The sequence below is a fragment of the Nansenia antarctica genome (assembly GCF_963989245.1).
Source record: "Nansenia antarctica genome assembly, chromosome: 5".
In the NCBI taxonomy this organism is placed as follows: domain Eukaryota; kingdom Metazoa; phylum Chordata; class Actinopteri; order Argentiniformes; family Microstomatidae; genus Nansenia; species Nansenia antarctica.
Window position 1 is genome coordinate 28,513,359 of NC_137690.1, and position 12,121 is coordinate 28,525,479.

The window sequence follows — 12,121 nt, forward strand, 5'->3', positions numbered from 1 at the left end:
GTGTCTGCAGCAAAACAGACTGAATATGCTGTGGAACTGGGAAAAGCCACCCAAACGTCATCACCTGTAACCAGCTATGAGAGTGACGATGACATGATACCAGACTTAGTGAACTTTGATCAAGCCAAGCAAATACTCGAGTCAATGTCTAGGTGTGACAGTGACATTCTTGTCAACACCAGAACGCCCAGTGGAGAGCTGCTTGTGGACAGGGGCACACAGCCTTGGAGCGACACTCAGGTACCCAGCGCACTCCGACGCAGCCGTCGTCTGATTCAGAGGCGACCTTCATACCGTGAAAAGGTAAACGGAACGGAGAGAAGCGTGATGGATCTTAATCAGTTTTCACCTCCTCTCACCGGGAAGGCAACCGGATCCCAGCTCCGCATCCGAAAACCGAAATCCAAGTCTCAGCAAGGATTAAACTCTGCCAAGTGGCAGAGCGGGGCCTACGGAGAGCAGGACGGAGAGAGAGTAGCCTCTTTTGGAAATACGCCTATATGGAATTCTTTTTTAGGAATGTCAGAGAACGCACAGAGGAGTAAAAGGAAAAGGAGACACTGCATGGGGAGAGTAAAGACGATGAAATGCAGGACAGAGAGAGAGTAGCCTCTTTTGGAAATACGCCTATATGGAATTCTTTTTTAGGAATGTCAGAGAACGCACAGAGGAGTAAAAGGAAAAGGAGACACTGCATGGGGGAGAGTAAAGACGATGAAATGCAGGACGTGCCTAAGACCAGAAAAGTGTCTGTTGAATTATGCGTTATTCTATGATTTATGAAGGATTGGTAGGCTACAACATTGATCAAATTAAACAAGTTGACAGCAGACCATCTTTGACTCATCATTACAATACAAATGTTAAGTGACCCACTGTACTTCAAGGTACCTCAGGATTATGAATGCAATTTCAGTCAAACTACACTGTGATTGGTATCAAGTAGGACTTTGAAGAAGGTTCTCCCAATATTCTCTGCAAACAAAAGGACAAGAGTTTATTCAAGTTTATTTCAATGTAGCCTATCAACAACACTTGTTTTATACAGAAATGTATACAGTAGGCCTTTCTTTCACAGGATGCGTTCACATACACTCAATTCTCCCGCCCAAAATTAGGTAAATCATCCTCATGTTAGCGAATCCCTCAGTGCTTTTTAAGGGCCTAACATCATGGCGCTGAGGCTGCATAGGCGATGGCTGAAGGGATAGTTCACTCTCAATAGGTGGCTTGTATGATTTCATCGAACTTATGTTACCTGACATGCATTGGATTGAACGCGATCTCCCTTTTTCTATGATAACTACAGGGTAACAAGAAGCCACTTGCGTTCACGGTACAATACATGGTAGCATACTGTACAATACATCACATTACAACACATGGTAGATGTTGCATTTGATTTGTAGTTCTTTCCGATTTGTAGTCTTTAGGACTTGTAGTCCTCGCCATATTTGTAGTTCTAGCCAACAACTGTCCTCAGCTAACCTTTGATTGATTGATTGATTGAAAACTTTATTAGGAGATTTGCAGAAGTAGGTACATGAAAGTACATATTACATACAAGGTCAACTAACAGGATAAAACTTTATTAGGAGATTTGCAGAAGTAGGTACATGAAAGTACATATTACATACAAGGTCAACTAACAGGATAAAAACCCAAGAAAGCCACTGGCTTATTTCAATTGGGGTCCTTGATTCTCAATTCATCGTTCATCGACTGAACAGCCGTGGCCTCAACTAATCTCAGCTCACGAGTCTAGTTCTCAGTATTTTCTTGGTTACATTTCAACATTAGTCAACATTTAATACATACTCCAGATTACTTTGATTGTGGTTACTTTGTTGTAATAAACTGGTTACATTATACTGGTTAGTAAACAATCATTATCAATGGTTAATTTATAGCCTAAAGTGGTTACATTAGATTAACATTAATAATATGTCTTTGGTTATATCTGATCACTTAGTAGGATATTTACCATATCATATGGACACAGATCATAATATATGGACACCTGCCACCTCTAGACCATAACGCCCCCAGATGGCCTAGCAGGTCAGGGGAAAGCCATATCTCTCGACAGCATGTGTGTGGGCACATCTGCACAATTTGGGAAGAGTCCTTTTTTAGCCATAAGCGATAAGCCACAAGGTCCTGACCAGGGGCGAGTTTCCCTGTAAAATCTGTTCACACATGCCCCTTAGGCCTACCAGGTAAATGCCATGGAATTTACTGGAAAAGCTCTTATGTGTGAAAGGGGTTATAGTCTGTGTAGGCTACTGGTAAATACATTTAGGCTAATAACCAGTAAATCAACCCATTGTTTGTGTTTTAACAGGGTGTGTATGCAAAGCCCATTTTTCATAACTAATTCGGATGAAAGCTATTGAATGCTTAATTTCTCTTCGACAATGTACAGTGAAGTGAAGTTATGAATACTAATCTCAAAGTGCAAAGTAGTTCGACCAAAGTTTCTGAGGTTGCTTAGCAACGTCCACATAGTTGCAGGCACTGACCTGCAACTTCTGAAGAAAAGCAGCTTGTGTGGTGACTGGAATTAAACATTACATGTTTGGCATTTAATTAGCAGACGCCTTTATCCAAAGCGACTAAATTCGTCTATACGGGTCACATTGAGATGATGTGGAAATAATTATGGCGAGCGGAGGGACTACTGCGTATTGGCCACAAGGGGTGCTACTATCAAGGGGGTGCTACTATTGGTGCTACTAGGGGTGCTACACACATCCCAGGTCACAATCACTCGAAAACAATAATAAAATAATAAAAATACATTTGGGAAGATTTCTAAAAAATAATATCTGCAGCATGCACAGTGTACTCTTAAGCGCTATGGACATCCAGTTAAGATGAAACACGGACGGGAGCTCTCTGTCTATTATGACTGAGTGGACACTACATTTCCCAGCATGTCTTGCAAGGTCAATAAGGAAACGTCAAGTTTGGTAAACAGTCGACAACATCACAACTGTTGAGCTTTTGGACGTCATTATATTGCTGAATTGTACACCATTCCCTGACATAACATATATCATCGCTCTCTATATGGACATTTCATGGCTAAAGTAAGGTACGTAGCTGGTGTAAAACCCGGATAAAACTGCTTGAAGTTTGGCTAGCTGTGGACTCAATGCTACCAAGAAGGTGAAGGGTATACCGCCGTCCACTAGGTGGCAGTATTTCGTTTGTTATGCTGTCCGGCTCAGTCAGGAGTCGGCCATGTTATTATTTGTTTAGTTTCAGACGTTCATGTTACGGTGGCCGTCTATTAAGCTGTCCATCTAATTCCTGTAAGTTTGTTATTCAAATGTTTCTGGTTAAGTTATATATTATACATTTACCCTGCTTATACTTTATCTCAATTCATGTTTCTATTGTTTGTATCACTGCGGGGCTTCTTCATCTTTGTCATTAAATACTTCATTGACATTGAGGAGCGTATTTCTTCATGAAGAAGCCAGGAACCTTTAACACTAGGGAATCCGTGAGGTGTTAAACAGCACCAGTGAGTACAAAAAAAATTCTACCGTTGCACTCGATCACAATTCAGGACCCTCCTTTCATGACTTTTCCTAGATATGTGCGTTCTACCACCCAGCATCTTTACATTTTCAAAATCGAGTTAGTATAAAGCGTTTTAGCAGGATTTCTGTGTGTGTCTGTGTATTTGGCCTGGTATTATTTTTCTCCACGGCTGCAATTCTCTTTTATATCAGCAGAGGGAGCAAGGACACACACACACACACACACACACACACACACACACACACACACACACACACACACACACACACACACACACACACACACACACACACACACACACAAGGGGACACACACAAGGGGCTTCAGTGGATAAGACTGATATTTGTAAACATATATAGGCTAAATAAAGCAATAGGGATACATAAGATATGTATATGTACAGACAGTTATGACAATTATAAACTGTACAGTATGTCTCCCAATCCCTTCAGACGTTTGAAGTGCTGCCTGTCTATAGTGCTGCCTGTACTCATCAACGTATATTATTAAAAAATATATATTTATAATATTGTATATAATGTATTTTTTGTATATCACTGTAGACCACAGTCTCACTCACATATACACAACACATAACACAACACTGTTGTGTATAATAATAATAATAACTGTAATACACAACAGGCAAGATGGTTGTAGCCTACATAGATATATACACAGATTAATATTTGTACACTCGTTTTCGAACATTAGATAGTTGATTTTGGCAACATTGTAGTAGCCAATTGCAGAGTGTATTAATAATTTTGTTTGTTTCAATCCTCAGTGTGTTCATTTTATAGTGTGCAGTGAACAAAAAATGGATAATAATCGTTTTCGAACATTATACTACATTACCCATGCTGCTTAGCGGTGATGTCAAATGATGTCACGATGATTATGCCTGTTGCAACACTGCGTTACCACAATCATCCACAGAACGCTGCCACCCCCCACAGCGGGAACACGGATGACCACGGCAACACAATGCTGCAACACCCATCACCTTCCTTTTCAATAATAGCAATCAACCATCATTCAGACATATACATATCTTATGCATCCCCACCGCCATGCCACAAACATGAGTCCCACGCAGCGCCGAAGCCCGAACCCGAGCACAACGTGTACCCCCCCCCCGACGGTGTGCTGGGGGTGGTGTGGCAAAGGCGCTGAGCGCTCCGGCGACCTCCTATTCACTTTTTAATATATTTTTTATATATTGGTATAACATTTGTTACCATACTTTTTACTTGGAAGAATTGACGTGAACATTGCAAGTAAATTAAAATGTTACTTGAATTATCTGTCTTTCTGTGTTCGTTTGTAGTACACATATGCCTTTTTGATAATTTCCACTCATCTTCAAAAATTCCCAGAATATTCTGTTCTATGAATATGTAAACACTGATTGATTCTATCTTCTTCCTAGCATGTTCAATGAACACTTCAATGTTGGTCATTTTCATCAAAAAACTACTTTTCAGACAAAAAACTGAGAAAACCCAATCTGAACCAATCTGAATCAATCTGAACCAATCTCCAATCTAGGTCTGAGCTAAAACTATGTTATAAAACTAAGTTGTGCAGCAAACTCTTGGCTATGTACTGTTGACAAAATACATCCAACATCTAAATAGCAAAAAAGATCGTTTTAGTAATATTGTTACTAACGTCAGAACATGAGAGTTCTCTCGAGGAATCTCGCATACTATTTACGGTAGTATGTAGAGCTGAATTCGACCCTAAAAGAGAGACTCCTCCGGTCTTGCAGACTCCAGAGGGATAACGTATATAACATTGATCCAACGTTACTGTATGATAATATTGCCTAAATCATAAAACACGGAATTTTCCAGGTTTGGCAGTCACAGAGTTAATAATATTTAATTTTGACTTGTAGTTCAATGCTTATGGTAGTAGGATCACATTATGATGTGACACACATATTACACACAGATTACACACAATTTGTTGAGTTTACAATACTTTTTCTGACCTTTGTGAATCTCACCCCCCTTTATATCATAACACATTATTATTCTCATCATTGATTCACACATACAGAATTCTGCCCCAAACCAATTTTACCAACACAATTTGAAAACTGGCCATCTGGCAAGGTTGGGTCCCCCCATTTTGACCGACTTTGATTAAAATGTGAATGGACACATTCCAATGTTGATGGGTTTTTGAATTGGTCGTTGATGGTACTTCAAAGGAGTTTATTATTCCAAGTCCGTGAGGATGGATGACTGCTGGTCATCACATCTCGGAGTCGATTTCTTCAAGGACACAATGAGTCGCCAGAAGTTCCGAGATATCATGCGCTATCTACGCTTTGACGACAAGAACACACGAGCCGCCCGCGTTCCGGTGGATAGATTTGCCATGATTTCAGAAATGTTTGATACATTTGTGAAAAACAGCATTGCATCATACACACCTGGTGACAACATCACCGTGGATGAACAGTTGTTCCCGACCAAAGCAAGATGTCGTTTCACACAATACATGGCCAATAAACCTGACAAATTTGGCATAAAGTTCTGGGTTGCAGCGGACGTGGACACCAAATACATGTTGAACGCACATCCCTACCTAGGGAGAGATGAAAGCAGGCCGACCGGTCAGCGGTTATCAGACAATGTTGTGCTGCGTCTGATGGAGCCGTTCGTGGGCAAAGGAAGAAATGTCACGACAGACAATTACTTCACCTCCTTGCCACTGACAAACACCCTTTTGGCCCAACAAACCACAATTGTTGGCACAATTAATAAAATCAGACGGGAGTTGCCCCCATGTACACGGGCACAGACTGAAAGATTTTCCAGCAAGGTGCTGAGGGCTGGAGAAGCCACACTCACAGTTTACCAGGCGAAACCTAAAAAAAATGTATGCCTCCTCAGCACACTGCATCAAACCGTTTCTACTGATGATGGTCCTAAGAAACTGCCCGAAACGGTTGCCTACTACAACAGCACTAAGTTCGGTGTTGATGTTCTGGACCAGATGACGAGGAAATATACAGTAAAAGGAGGGACCCGCCGTTGGCCTGTAGCTGTGTTTTACAACATTTTGGACATAGCTGCAATTAATGCACGCATTCTGTACAGCCAGTGCATGGGCATCAGTATAACCAGGAAGCAATTCATTCATAAGCTAGCAGGGGAGCTGCGTGACCCTCTGGTAATTCTGGCTTCCTTCTACACCAGCAGCGAGAAGGCGACTGCAACTCGACAGGCCACCTACACCCCCACAGGTGAAAAAAAATAAGTGTCAAGGCGCCAGGTGTCATGGGAACAAAGCGATCAAGATCTGCCAGTCGTGTGGAAGATTTGTCTGTGGTACATGCACAAAGCCAGCAACGGTGTGCTGGAAGTGCTGACTGTTCTATATTTACGCAGACTGTCCTATATTTACACAGTGTGTGTCCCCTTTTTTATATATTTTTTATATATTGGTGTTTATTTGTTACCTGGGCCATGTCATCGATGCAGACGGGCTCCACACAGCGCCCTCTAAAGTGACCGCCATTTCAGAGGCTCCTGCTCCCGAGAATGTGAGCCAGTTGAGATCTTTCCTTGGGCTTCTAAACTATTATGGCAAGTTTATTCCACAGCTGGCTACGCGGCTAAAGCCGTTGCATGAACTACTGAGGGAGGGCAAAACATGGTCATGGTCAAAAGAATGTGACGCAGCGTTTAACATAGCCAAAGCAGCATTGACCGACAAGAGGGTGTTAACACACTTCGACCCGTCCTTGCCTCTCCAACTCGCATGTGACGCGTCGCCATATGGAGTGGGCGCCGTGGTGTCCCATATCACACCGACTGGAGAAGACAAACCCATCGCGTTTGCGTCACGTACGCTGAGCACAGCAGAAAGGAACTATCCACAGATAGAGAAAGAAGCATTAAGCATTATCTTTGGAATTAAAAAGTTCCACACTTACCTGTTCGGAAGGAGGTTCACCCTGCTGACCGACCATCGTCCTTTGACATCCATCTTGGGTCCGTATGCAGGGATACCGACCCTGGCAGCAAGCCGCATGCAGCGCTGGGCACTGCTCCTCAGTGCTCACAACTATGACATTAAGTACCGGAGGTCAGGGGCACACGCCAATGCGGATGCTTTGTCACGCCTTCCAATTCCTGATCACCCTAAGAGCAGGGAGCAAACCATTTTCTACTTTGACATGGTGGAGAGTGCCCTGGTGACTGCTCACCGGGTACGGAAGGAAACAAAGGGGGACCCCATCCTCTCCAGGGTGTTTGACCGCGTTATGAGAGGGGATCTGTCACAGGTTCCTGACGCACCACCGGATCTTCAGCCTTACCTTTCGCGGGGGAAGGAGTTGACGGTGACGGCTGGATGCTTGCTCTGGGGCATGCGGGTCATAATCCCGACAAAGCTGAGAGAACCAGTCCTGAGAGAGCTACACTCAGGCCATTGTGGCATCGTCAGGATGAAAGAGCTTGCACGCAGTTACTTCTGGTGGCCTGGGCTAGACTATGACATTGAATCTAAAGCCAGATCATGCCCATCATGTCAAGTCATCAGAAACACACCAAGCCTGGCTCCGCTGCATCCTTGGGACTGGCCAGCGTGTCCCTGGCAACGAGTTCATCTGGATTTTGCAGGACCAGTTGATGGAGCTATGCTGCTGGTGGCCGTGGACGCACACTCAAAGTGGCCTGAGGTGGCTGTCATGTCCACCATCACCTCGAGGAAGACCATTCAGATATTGAGGGAGATGTTTGGTCGATTTGGACTCCCTGAGCAGATCGTCACTGATAATGGGCCATCTTTTGTATCAACAGAGATGGAGGACTTCCTACAGAACAATGGAATTAAGCACATCCTTTCAAGTCCATACCATCCATCCAGCAACGGATTGGCTGAGAGAATGGTGCAAACTGTAAAACATGCCCTCAAAGCATCCAAGAGTGAGGCTCCCTTGAAGCAACGCCTTGATACTTTTCTACTCAAGTATCGTAATACCCCTCATGCAACGACTGGGACCTCGCCAGCTTACCTTCTAATGAAGAGGCAGCTTCGGACACGTCTTGATCTGCTGCGACCTACCTCAACGGAAACATCAGTCCACGAGAAACAGCAGGAACAAGTAAATCAGCGAGCTAAGCGGTCTAAAGACAGACAGTTTCATGTTGGAGACTCTGTCCTCGCACGCAACTACACTACTAAGGAGAAATGGACCCCTGCCACGGTCCTCCGGAAGACTGGACCTGTACTGTGAGTAAAGCTTTACCCCATGAGCCAGTGTATAATGTGAAGGAAAAACAGAAGTGGCAAGGACAAACAACTCCATTGTTGGCATGTTATAGATGTGGGGGTGAACATATGGCAAGGGACTGTCGTTTTCTCAATGAAAAGTGCCATGGCTGTGGGAAAAATGGGCATGTGAAGAAAATGTGCAAATCCTCAACTCCGGATCAACTTAAGCTTAAGGGAGGAGGGAAGTACAAGCAAAAGAGTTTTAGAAATGATAAAAAGCAGTCTGCCCATCACATAAGTGAATCTCCTGAGAATGTTTCAAGCGACGAAGATGTGTTTACTATGTACAATCTAACAGAGTCCAAGTTAACAAAAGTTGATCCCATTACCACACAGCTTAACATAAATGAGAGTACTGTTAAATTTGAAGTGGATACTGGCTGCAGTGTGACAATCTTGACAAAGACTGAATATGCCAAGCTATGGACAGCAGGGGGCACAAAAGAGCTGCAGGATTGCTCAGTGACTCTGAAAACGTATACAGGTGAAAAAGTACCTACACTGGGAGTAGCAGAAGTGACTGTAAAGTACAGAGACCAAGTAAAACAGCTACCAGTAGTGGTCGTAGCAGGCACAGGACCCAACCTGTTAGGCAGGGGATGGATCAAAGAGCTAGGAATGAACTGTGTGCTGGTGAATAAAATGGAGCAGCTACAACTGACATTACAGGATGTGCTAAAGCAACATGAGGATGTGTTCAAAGAGGAACTGGGAACCTGGGTAGGCCCACCAGCGAAAATCTATGTCAAGGAAGGCGTTGCCCCAAAGTTCTATAAACCTAGACCAGTCCCCTACGCCATGAGGAAGAAGGTGGAGATCGAGTTAGAGAGACTCACAGACCAGGGAATTATTGAACCAGTGAAGTTCTCTGAGTGGGCAGCACCGATCGTGCCTGTGTTAAAGTCTGATAATTCAGTGCGCATATGTGGAGACTACAAAGTCACTGTCAACCAGGTGTCGAAGCTCGAGCAGTATCCAATCCCAAGATTGGAGGACTTGTTTGAAAAGTTGTCAGACGGGGAGAAGTTCAGCAAACTGGACCTGAGCCATGCGTATCAACAGGTGACACTTGATGAAGCATCCAAGCCATATGTCACTATTAACACGCACAAAGGTCTTTTTCAGGTGAATCGTCTTCCATTCGGGGTCTCCTCCAGCCCAGCAATTTTTCAAAGGATGATGGAGAGTCTGGTGGCCGGCATTCCAAATGTGGCCGTCTATCTGGATGACATTTTACTGACGGGGCGGAGCGACCAAGATCACCTGGCCACACTAAACCAGGTGTTGACGCGGCTCCAGGAAGCTGGCCTTCGTCTGAAACGCAACAAGTGTGCATTCATGGAACAGGAAGCAGAGTTCCTAGGACATAAGGTGGACGCCTCGGGATTACATCCTCTACCACACAAGGTCAGTGCCATACAGAAGGCACCAGCACCGACCAATGTCACAGAACTGAGAGCATACCTTGGCCTACTCAACTACTACAACAGGTTTCTGCCAAACCTGTCAACATTGTTATCGCCTTTACATGAACTGTTGAGGAAAGAGACAACATGGAAATGGGAGAAAAAACAGGAGAGAGCTTTTGAGGAGTCGAAGCGACTTATGCAGTCATCTAAGGTGTTAATGCATTATGACAGCCAAAAAGATCTGATCCTGTCATGCGACGCTTCTCCGTATGGAGTGGGGGCGGTGTTGTCACATCGCATGCCAGATGGACAGGAGAGGCCCATCAGCTTCATGTCGCGGACACTGACGTCGGCTGAATCAAACTAGTCACAACTGGACAAGGAAGGTCTGGCGGTGATGTTTGGCATCCAGCGCTTTCATAAATATGTATATGGAAGGAAGTTCGTCATTTGCACTGACCACAAACCCTTACTATCTCTCTTCAATGAGATGAAAGCTGTGCCTCAAATGGCATCCCCTCGTATTCAGCGGTGGGCAGTAACGTTGCTAGCGTATGAGTACGAGATTGTTTACAAGCCAGGGAAATACCACAGCAATGCAGATGCCCTGAGTCGACTCCCTCTGCCTCATCAGTCCACAGAGAGAGAGCAAGAAGAACGAGTGCTGATGATGGAGAATGTGACCCTCGTCTCGGCAGCGGAAATGAGGAAATGGACAAGCAGGGACCCTGTGTTGTCCAGAGTGACAGAGTTTGTCCAACATGGTTGGCCGTCACAAGTCCCAGACCCAGCTTTCCAACCGTATGCTGTTAGGAAAACAGAGTTAAGTGTGCAAGATGGCTGCGTACTGTGGGGCTCACGGGTGGTGGTGCCGCCGCCTGGACGAGACGCTTTGTTACAGCAGCTACATCAAGGTCACATTGGCATCACAAGAATGAAAGCCTTGGGGCGGAGCTACTTCTGGTGGCCAAAGTTGGATGCGGACATCGAGGCTGTAGTCAAGAGATGTGTCACATGCCAAGAACACCGCAACTCGCCAGCTCCAGCACCACTTCACCCATGGGAGTGGCCAAGCAAACCATGGCAAAGGCTGCACATTGATTATGCAGGTCCGTTTATAGGACACATGTTTTTGATCCTGATGGACGCGCATTCAAAATGGATGGATGCTTACCCGGTGACAGCCTGAGGACAAGGACTTGATGGACCCGAAGATTAGAGACCCTCCGGGGCTGCCTGAATTGCCATCAGCAGCTGTTGCAATGTCAGATAATTCCATTCCTGAGGGAAACAGCTGTGTTCCAGGGGAAAACTCTCCCGGACCTGCAGAACCTGCTCCGGACAAGTCGGGAACATTAGTGACTGACAACCTACCTCCAGGCACGCCAGTGCAGTCACAACAGCGGATCACTCCTGTGCGACAGTCGCATAGAAGAGTGTCCAGGCCAAGTTATTTGAAGGACTTTGATGTTTAAAAAAAAAAATAATAATAGGGATGGGGACAGTTAATGGTAGTTATGCACAGGTAGTTGTTTTGTTTCATGGAGTATATACTGTGTGGGTATTTGTTTTTGGATTTTATTAGAAGAAGCTCATAGCTTAAGGGGGGAGGAATGTAGTAGAGGTTATCTGCCGGGCCAGGAAGGTCCCGTGGGGGGGCAGTATAGCTTCCGGGTTAGTCTAATGTGGGGAACGGCCATGCTCTGTAATGCTCTGCACTTATTAATATAAACCAGTATAGTATTTGTTTACCCGCTGTCCGCTCATCATTATTATATTAGGAAGATATCACATATATACATAACAATTTCCTTTTGAACTAACCAAGTTTTGCAATAAAATGCAGTACCGGTAAGTGTTTT